The following is a 10946-nucleotide window of genomic DNA, read 5'->3' as shown; positions in this document are numbered from 1 at the left end:
CGATGCATCTTTTCGGTATTAGTAATTGGCCCGTTGCACGGGGATAACGCTCTCGCGCGGATCCAATTTTCTCCTTAATCGGTTCGAGGGGGCCCCCAGTCAGCCGCCGATCGGTTTCGGGGTGGCCAAGGAGTTTACGGAACTGAAGAAACGAACTTCGTTCCGTGGCTGCGCCGATGATACCTGCGAGCCGTGGATGGTGTACATCGTCGTTCAAAAGTCGGCCCTGGGATTGGCTCTAAGGCTCGATTCATACCGGTTCTCGTGAGCGTCACGTCGCCAAGTTTGCTCTTTGCAAGGTACACCTCTTTGCGTTCCAATGAAACGGGTAACAGTATTATTATTTGCACTGTTTGTAATTTGCCAACTGTTGCTAACTGCTTGAACACTTGGACTTGAGAAAATATATGGAAGCTTCTTTTATGTCCTTGCGAAACTAATGGCTTCTCTTTGGAATCTTCGAGTGTAGAGTTGATGAAGTGAACAGGTTTTTGAAATCTTCTGGTACTTTTCGTGCTGTTTGTACGTGTCATCTGTTCGATTGTAAATCAGAGGTGTTGCGTTTCGTGGTGTTTCATGGTGTGATTGATACATCAGCACTTGACGAAGATTGTAGCCACTGTGTGCGGACTGATCGCGATGCTCGAGTCGCGGTGCAGTTATTTCATCGTGAAACGCAACAAATTCATTAACAGCGATCCGAGCGTGTCGCGCATACGTTGCTTCGCGAGTTTATGCTCGCGGTTAATTAATTCAACGGCGGATCTAAATGATCGTTCGATGCGCGCCGCGTCACAATTATTCACGACGGACGGATTATATTGCTAATCACCGTGTCCATCCATAGCAGTTGCATTTGACAGCCACGTCGATGTGAAACGGAACGAGGGCTCGTGCGTCGCGCGTGTGCGATTTAATACGAACGATTTCCACGGAATTTGGGAATACGTGGGCTTGCTCGAGGAACGAGGCGACCGCCATGACGATTCCTCCGTTGGATATTGGAAATAGTTCGAAATAGCATTATTGCAGCGATCGTAGAGGGAATTGGAATATATTTTGTCGCGTTTCTTGCGATCATTCGAACGCCCTGTTGCGACCTGTAGAAGATATTCGTTCCATTGTCGCATACATTTTAGATTAAATGAATTTTCTTCTTTTTCTCTTTCACGTTTTAATGACATACAAGGGTTGATTATTCGAGGTACGAGGAATTTTTTTCTCTTTTATGACCACCGCAAAAGAGGCACAATGGAGGCTGGGTTTAACTCTTTTTTAATAAAATGCCATAATAATTTCTGTTTATTAAGCGAGCTCTTTTACGAACCTGAATAATATTCGCTCGAAGCACTTTTTGTTACTCTACGTAATGGAAGGTATCATGACTTACGCCAAGGCGTCAGAGAGAGAGTAATTAAAATGCACATATTCTTTATGGGAGATGAAATTCATCTTGTATTAGCTGTTTCAAGTTACGAGTATAAAAAAGACACAGAGACGAGGATACAAAGTATCTTCAACGATGTTATTCGATGTACAGAGTGAACTGTAAAAGGAACAATTAAATGTTTAGAAACGAACGATCGCTAGTTTTGATATCTAATAAAACGAAGGTAGAAAAAGTACATTTTAATTACTCTCTTTCTCTCTCTGTCTCTATACCCTCTCTTTAATCTCCTTTGTATTCTTCTCTGAAAACCTCGAACACGTGGCGCTTGATTCACGCAACAGTTAATTAAACTAACGAGGAATGAGAGAAACTAAATCAGTCTCGGTGCGCGAGCCGTGTATTTCTGCGGCTTTGCATTTCTTGCATTTCTCGCATTATTCTACGGGTTCGAACAGGGTCGAGCGTTTCGCGATGCAGTCGAACGAGTATCGTTCGAGAAAAGTGAAAAACTCGCGTCTATTTTTTTTCACTCGATTTCTCGAGCGAGGAAACTCGATCGTTCGATTGGCGAAAATTGCCGTGGCTTTGCACGTTTTCAGCCCCACACACGACTCGTCGACGAAACGAACCGATCGTTGCATAATTTTATTACGCGAATAATTGTCTAAATGCTCGAATCGCGTGAAATCGCCTTGGCAAGGGATATAAATTACCAACAGGCGTTCGTATCTACAATTGAAAGCGAAGCGAACAGTGTGAATTATAATTTGATTGCACGGCTCGATCGAATGACAATTTATATTGTGTACTTTGCCCGCAATTTTGCTCAGCTGATCGCTTTAAAGACAAAATTACATACATACATGAAAATTCAATAGAATTACTTCAATTCAACAGAACGAATATTTTATCGACGTCTTTCAACGTGAAATTTAATTGGACACTTTACAATGACTCGATCACATTTATTGCAGAGATTGATTAAGTGGAGTCTCATCTTCAGCCGCTTAAATAAGTTCCCTCCATTCCTGGAATATCGTATACAGTGTCTAAAAGCACACCTTTACCTAAATTTACCTCTGAACCAGAGGCTATCCCTCGAACCGCCTCGAAATAAATCATTTCTTCTACACGACAGTCATAAATTTCTATTTGCAGCTGGAAATTCCCTTGGTTCGTTGTTTGAACGCAAATACAAACTCGTATACAGGATATTCGTTTCTCTTTGACAATATTTTAGCCAACTGTACTTTCTCCTTTTTTGTTTCTCGATTAGCAATGATAAAGTAATGACTGCATGTGCTTTCTTTCGATTAAACATTGCTCGATAAACCGTTAACTGAGTTTAAAATAATACAAATAACATTAATAGTCCTAGGATCCTTTACTGATACGATTTTTGAGAACCTCGAAATATTGAGAATAAATATCGATTAAATATTGCTCGATAAAATTTTAATCAAGTCTTTACTGACGAGACTTTTGAGAACTTTGAAATATTGATAATAAATATCGATTAAACATTGCTCGATAAACCATTAACCGAGTCTAAAATAATACAAATAATATTAATCGTCCTAAGATCCTTTACTGACAGGATTTTTGAGAATCTCGAGATATCGACAATAAACATCGATAATCCTAACGCACCATTATGACATCACGATCAATGTTTCAAGGCAGGCAATATTCTCATATAAGTAAGGTATCCACGACGATCAACGTATATACCAACAAACTGCACTTTCTTCAAACGATCAATACTATTATTGACAATGTATTCAGTTTCGAGTTAGCGCCCACCATTGTTTATACAGAGAAGAGTGCCATTATTTTACCACTATTAATGGAAAAACCGAGGAATAAGCGGCTACGTGTCAGGGAGTGGCGAAAATACGTGTCACCAATGCCTGTCGAAGGCAATCGAGTGGTCGAGGCAACCGTGCAACGGCTTCATTGACCCTACCGGGTATTTATAATGGACGAACGACTCGAACGACCGACCCTGATTCTTCTTTGAACCCGATTCTACCTGTGGCTTCTCCGCGACTCTTTCTCTATGCGAGAAGAAACAGCACCGAGATGGGGGAGGCAAGATACGGAACGCTAACACGATTTACGACCGTAACTCGATTCGTGGGTCCTCAGCGGCACCCCATGAGACACCCCTCGCGGTCGCAGAGGACTCTTTCTCGCTGTTCAGACAGCCTAAGAAGGATTAACTGGCAATCGCCGCGAAAAAGTCCACCAGTGGAACGTGATCCACTGTTGTCTTTGCGTTACCCCCGGAATATTTCATCCACGAGGTCGCCATCGCCATCGAGGGTGGCCAGAGTAACGTGGTTTGTGGCTTGGCTGGCTCCATTCTACATTTACCAGTAGCCACTGGTTTCTCGATCAGGATATACGATGCGTGATCATTTTATTTACTTAGATTGTTCAGTATTTTTCCAGTGCGCTATATAAATGGGTACTCTAGAGTTAGTGTCACTATGTTTTAATCTTGTGTGTGGGCGACAAGAACGCGAGACTGTAAGTTCCATTTTTCTTTTGAAAATGGAAACTCTACGAGCTACTTTCGTTTTCGTGTGTAACAAGCTTGCAAACGTTCGTCTTATTAGTAATTACATGTTACACGAAGTCTTGATATATACATAGTGACGAGTAAAAGGGTATCACTGTGCCAGCAACCCCTGTACAATCGCGTTCGCAAATCACCAAACCGTGGAACACGAAGTTGAACACGGTTAAAACGAAACGCCTCTGTTGCCACTTAGTGGAAGTAATTCGAAAGCCAATGGCACATAGCTCGCGTTGCGTACATAGCTACAGTCGCGACAAATTTCGTCTGATTCTGATTCGTTACGAATGCCTCCAAGAGGAGATCGACTTTGGTTGCGTCACGCATGAAAGTTCAGAGAAATTCACGCCTTGGTAAGCCCCACCTCGCGATAGAGAGTTTGCCCATGGCCCATGTAGATCGTGTTCGCGATATCCTCGTTAACCTTATCCCGCGAGACGGCCAAAGGCACAGGCTCGTATGTACGCGGCGCTCGTTATCAAAAGGATCCCCCATGTTTTAACAATACACTCGCGAGACAGTGTACATACCGCGAGGCGAACAGGTCTGGCTTCCACGCAAACGAGTTGTCTGCGCTTCCGTATCTGCGCGAGGGTTGGAATATCTCGCGTCTTCTCGATGGAACATCCGGAACGAAGGGAGATGGACTTCTAAGTGGACTCGCCTGTATCCACGACTCTGCTGTCTGCTGTCCTTGCGAAACTTTCGAAAGAAAGAAAACACGTAACTTCTGCTACAGTTTTTCTTCAATTATTTCTCGTTTTTTATTAGTATCGCGCATATAAATATAAATCTAAGTTAGAGTTAATTATCGCACTGTGCTTGACTCTCGTGTGGTGTCCTTGCGAAACTTTTAGAAGAAAGAAAGGAACTAACGCGTAACTTCTGTTACGGTTTTTCTTCAATCTGTTCTCGTTTTTATTATTATCGCGTACATAAATAAAAATTGAGAATTAATTATTGGACTAAGTTCAACCATTTTACTGTTTTCAATTTAAATTTTAGATGATGCGAACAAATGTCTGACTGCAGGTTCGCGAGAAAGTAATTTTTAAGAGAAGGGTGCAAGGTAGAGTCATCCAAGCCTTTCTCGTTTTTATTGTTATCATATAAATATAAAATCCAAGTTAGAATTAATTATTGGACTAAGTTCAACTCTCGTATGTTGTCCTTGCGAAACTTTCGAATTAAAGAAACGAACTAACGCGTAACTTCTGTTACAGTTTTTCTCCAATTTGTTCTCGTTTCTATTATTATCGTATAAATATAAATCCAAGTTAGAATTAATTATTGAACTAAGTTCGACTCCCGTGTGTTGTCCTTGCTAAACTTTTAAAGAAAGGAAGGAACCAACGCGTAACTTCTGTTACACTTTTTCTGTTACTCATACAAATATAAATTGAGCTTAGAATTAATTATTGGACTAAGTTCAACACTTTTACTGTTTTCAGTTTAAGTTTTAGATGGTGAGAACAAATGTCTGACTGCAGGTTCGCGTGAAAGTAATTTTTAAGAGAAGGGTGCAGGGTAGAGTCATCCAAGCCAGGAAACGGAATTGTTTAGGCTCGTACACGAATAATGACTCTCCCTAGAGTCTCTCCCAGGCGTCTGGCGACCACCCCTCATGTACTTTATACATAGCTGTCCCCCATATGTACACATCGCGTTGCATTATCCACGCATTCTGCGTTTCTTCATTTTCACGTCGAATGTTCGTTCTAATCGATCGGATAGCGTCTTCCAAAAAATTTATGTAACGATTATAATTCCGTCTTTACTACTTTCGCGTAAAAATTGTTACAGTATCTACTTTTGTCTCAACAAAAACAATTATGGTGGATCGATGAGATCTCGTGAACGAAGATTAGTACAAATGCGAACCAAATGAATTATTGGCTGTGTAAATTCCTTTTACAGAAAGGGTGTAATTACTTTTTTTCGAAGCGTTTAACGGGACGCTGGTCAATTAGTCTATGAGCTTGTAATTCAACAGCAAATCGCTGTAACTTCGAGTGCGATATTTACGAGCGACAATTTATATACATCGCAGCAATTACCAACCGCTATGTTACCATCCACCACAACGTTCCCGCTCGATAACTTCATCGCTACCTTCCATTTTCAGCGTTCAATCTACGGGCATGAATTAAACATAAAGTTAATCGAATCGTGCCACGTAATATCTCGTATAATGTATGCATTCGCTCTTAGTCCGCTTTCAGAGATCAAGGGGAATCTAACGCGATTTTCCTCTAAAGACCAGGCCCGTGTAACGAATGCATATCAGTGTCCATCGAGTTTACGCAGGTACGAAGGATGCAAGGACGAGGGGTGTAAGAAAAGAGGGAGAGAAAACCGCGAGGCGCGTGTAAAATATTCAGTAACACAAGTTTTACATTGTTATAGCGACGCGACACGGTAAACCAACAGCCGTTCATGCAACGTTAATTCGTATTACGCGGCCCTCCAAGTGTTCACCAGCCGTCCCTGAACGTTAATGCGTTCGACGTGAAAGCGACGACATGCTTTAATTAATGCACCGACTTGGCCAGTCCCGTGTTCGCGTTTCCTTCGCTCGAAGCTGGCTCTCGTCCGCGAAAGGCATTCCTGGATTTTCTCTTCCAACGATCGGAACCCACGCGACGATCAAAGAGGCCGATCCACGGCCTCGACCGCCGTCGCAACCCTTATCGACCATGTTCTCCGTCTTCCAGAGGATTTCTCGATCTTTTAATTAACACGCTCGCGTACGGTTAAAGTTTCAGCGAAGTGTAAACCTTGACGGCGATTTTTTACTTTTAAATCGGTCGTGATATACGAAATTTGATTAAACACGTTTTACAAGAGTAGCCAGATTATTATATTTTAATCGTTATGTGTGATGAATGCTATAGCATTTATGTCATTCTGCATCATCGTAGAAAATGCAAAACTTGAGAGTAATTTTCTTTTAAATTGGTCGTGATATACGAAATTTGATTAACACGTTTTACAAGGGTAGCCAGATTATTATATTTTAATCGTTATGTATAATGAATGCTATGGTATTCAATGCACATAATACAGTTGTATAAAATTAAATTTAAAATTTGAGTGCTATAGCATTTGTGTCATTCTGCATCATCGTGGAAAATGCAAAACTTGGCAGCAATTTTCTTTCAAATTTGTCGTGATATCCGAAATTTGACTAAACACGTTTTACAAGGGTAGTCAGATTATTATATTTATAATGAATGCTATAGCATCCAATACGCATAATACGGTTATATAAAATTAAATACAAGATAGCTGATTTTAAGATTTTTAATGCTATAGTATTCGTGTAATTCTGCATCAGCATGAAAATGAATGTTATAGCATTCACCTCCGTGTTAAATCGAACTTAATAAGCGTTGCACTTTGTTCCATCGACCCTGTTGAACCCAACGCAGTGGTTAATAAAAAAACTTTCAGCTGAACAATAGGTGTATAAAATATGAAGATAAGGATCGACAGGTGAAAGTACAGCTGTGTAACGGCACGTAAATGATTGAATGATAACTGACAATTATCCTTGGGGTGAGAAAGTGGACCCTTTCGAAGACAGAGAAAACGCAAGGCTGAAGTTAAAACAGAAAGAGGTAAGAAGAAGTAAATGGAGAAGGAAAGCAAGAACGCGTAGAAAAAAACTTGGAACAGCCAAGAAAACTTAGTGAATGGTTCAGAAGAAGGTATTGTAGAGAAATTCAGAGAAAGGGCAGGAAAGCAATAAACAGGTGGGAATTGGAAAGCTTAAGGGGGCTTAAATTAACAACCCTGAACGCGAGATTCAGACTACTTCAACCCCATTTTTTACACGTGCATCCTTCTCCTTCCTTCTGTCTTCCTTGTTCCATCGAGTTCCACAGAAAAATTATATTTCCTTCGACAAATTAACTGGAGTCCCTCGTTTCGATAAGAAGGCACACTTTCAACGACCCAACTGAAGAGAAACCAGAATGAATTTGGGTTAGTTCGGCCTTCAGGTACAGAAATACGAAAGACTGTTACTGTGGGTCGAAGAAACCTTTGACGACTCGCTCAGGTAGAAGTAAAAGGCAGAATACGTGAACTGTTGAATTTACATGCGACAGATTGGGTGTATCCGTAGAAATCCAACATTTCCAGAACTCTCATACGTACAGCGTGGTATAATTTGAAATAAAGACGCGTCAAAGTCAGAAGAAGAATTACGAATCTCTTGGAACAGTCGCGACTGGGCACGTGGCGAACATTTGAGAAGCTTCTCCTGTATTTGGGAAGAATTCGACGAAATGAAAGACGAGGATCACTCTCGAGCGTATTTAAGAGAACCAACGACCACTTCGCGTCAAGTTATTGCGTCCTCGAGTCATTGTGTCGTCGTTACAAGAGGAAGAATTCTGAGTAGCCTGCTTTTTCAGGTCGACGATTTAACTTTCGTCACTAAGGGACTGTAATGGCTGAACGACGTACAGAGGGCGTCGTAAATCGCGTTATTTTCGGTACTGAATTGGACGTTAAGACAGTGGGATGATACGCAACGACGATATAAAAGGAAGCCACGGTTCAAAGCAGATACGGATCTTCAGGAGGCGCGACTCTGCCTCGAAATCGCAACTTAGTGCTCGTTCGCTCTTCGTAAAGTCGTCGACACGAATAACTGTCCTGATGTACTAATCTCGACGACTAATTAGAAGGACGTACCACGCGAGATACGGATTGGGAATCGCCAAGAGTAACAGGGAACAGATAACGAAACGAACACGGGGAACGAAGTTACAGGACGTTCAGAGGACTGAAACTGAATAAGATCCGTTTGGTATCTAATTTTTCCGCACGCAGAACTCGCTATTTATTCCGTCTAGTGGTCGTATCAATTTCTCCTGCCGCGTGTTTAAGATATCCCCTATCGAAGCGAACAGAACGCGCAACAAATTCGATACACTCCTGGCACGATAGCGTAATTCTCACGAGCGCGCGTACGTAATTAAATTTTTGTTCTTCCCATTGAAAAACGGGATAACGCAGCTCCTTTACGAACCCAGACTTAGCGGCTGGAATATCAGAGATCGCGGAATGGAGGGCTTAAAGTTGATGACGGTCGCCCCGTTACAGCCGGCTCGTTATTTCGTACCACTTAACGTCGCGCTTCCTTTAATCATCCAGGTTATCCCGTGTCTAATGGCGGGCAGGGCACGTACAGACATCTCGCAGTGCTTTCTCAGTTAATCGAACGCGTTGGTGAATTAATAAAGTCCATCGCATACGACGAACGATATTTTCTATTAAGAACGCCTCGCTGCAGGATTGCAACGGGTTCGTCCGCTAACTGCGTACGCATTGTCCTGTTAGAAAATGATAACGGGTAATGCGTGGATACCGTTCGAGAGTCGTAGAGTTTGCTTTGCACTTCGCGACTGGTGACCAGTGAAATGTTTGTGCGTTAAATTGTTTCGAGGCTGTAATTTTTGTGACTACGAAATACGAAGGTGAATGGGATCTACTTTGTAGCACACCAACTGTTCTCGAGCTTCCCAGTGCTACGTCGTTCTACTTGAAATCCCATGGAATTAGCGATTGCACATTAGTTAAACGGTAATCCTGCAGCGACGCGTTTAAAAGGGAACGAAAGCGAACCGTTCCACAACTCCCAAAGATAAGGTCCCTCGTAAACAGCGCGATGGGACCGAAACTCGGGTTAATTGCGAAAACCTCGCGTAGCAGAGGGAAAATTTTAGTTAACGGCCGGGTTTTAAAAGTAGCGGCACGAAACAACCGGCTATTTTCGCACGCGATACACCCAGAGCGTGCCACGTTCGCCCACGGTGTGCACGCGTGCCTAAACTTTTAATTCCTCGATGATTATACCAGGCCTCTGCGCGTGAGCCCGTTCTTGGTGCACGTGAACTGCATTTAGGCCGATTATTTGCCGATTTCCAAAGATAGACCAGAACCAAGCACTTATTTCTCGTTTGGACGAGTAAAACTGAGTCCTCTACAATTTTTTGCAACACTGAAACGAGTAGAACAGTATAGATTTTGTTTGCAAGAGTTCGCGTTTCGTCGCTAGAACTCATTTTTTTAATTAAAAGATAGACCAGAACCAAGCACTTATTTCTCGTTTGGACGAGTAAAATTGAGTTCTCTACAATTTTTTGCAACACTAAAACGAGTAGAACAGTATAGATTTTGTTTACGAGAGTTCGCGTTTCTTTGAATTCAAATAATTCATTTTTCTACTTCTTCTTTCAAAGAAGAAGTAAGTCCATTGATCAGTATTGGCAAATTTCTGTTTAATTTCTTGTAAACTTTCCTTTCTACGTTTTATCCACTACTTTAACATTTTATTACATGGTATACCGCACGTTACTAAAAAAGAAAGGCTCGACGCTATCTTCACTGCCTTGCACGAAATTTTCGTTACAAGCGCACGTTAAAAGGAAAGCCTTGACAGTATCTTCAGTAGCCTGCAGGAATTTTCGTTGTAACCAGCACGTTTTATGCCAGACTTCACGTGCTAGATCCGTAACTTTTTTAACCCACAGTGGTGGCACGGGCGCAAAGGAAGTCGTAAACATAACTGCGACACCTAATTACAGGCTAATCGTTTATATAGACTTGATTCGTGCTGGTATTTTCTGTTAACTCTCGCGGTGATCAGAAACAAGGTGACCTGCACGAGTCTCTCAGGATGTTCCATCGTTCCGTGATAGGAAAATTGCATACAATGTCGCATATCGCCATGAAATTATATCTCCAATTACTTTTTAATCGTATCGCTAAAACCAGTCGTTTCTCGATAATCACAGTTATTTTCAGTAACGTCTGATTAGAGCTGGTCGTTCGCCATTCGTCTATTGTTCTCACGTATTTCTAGTCGAGCATGGAAAATAGCTTTTTAATAGCAAATCACTCGCTAGAATTCATTTCAATTAGATTTACAATGGTTTAAAATTGTATTGGATTATTCTCGAT

This window comes from Xylocopa sonorina, chromosome 17, assembly GCF_050948175.1.
Source record: "Xylocopa sonorina isolate GNS202 chromosome 17, iyXylSono1_principal, whole genome shotgun sequence".
NCBI lineage: Eukaryota > Metazoa > Arthropoda > Insecta > Hymenoptera > Apidae > Xylocopa > Xylocopa sonorina.
This window is presented reverse-complemented; position numbering follows the sequence as displayed.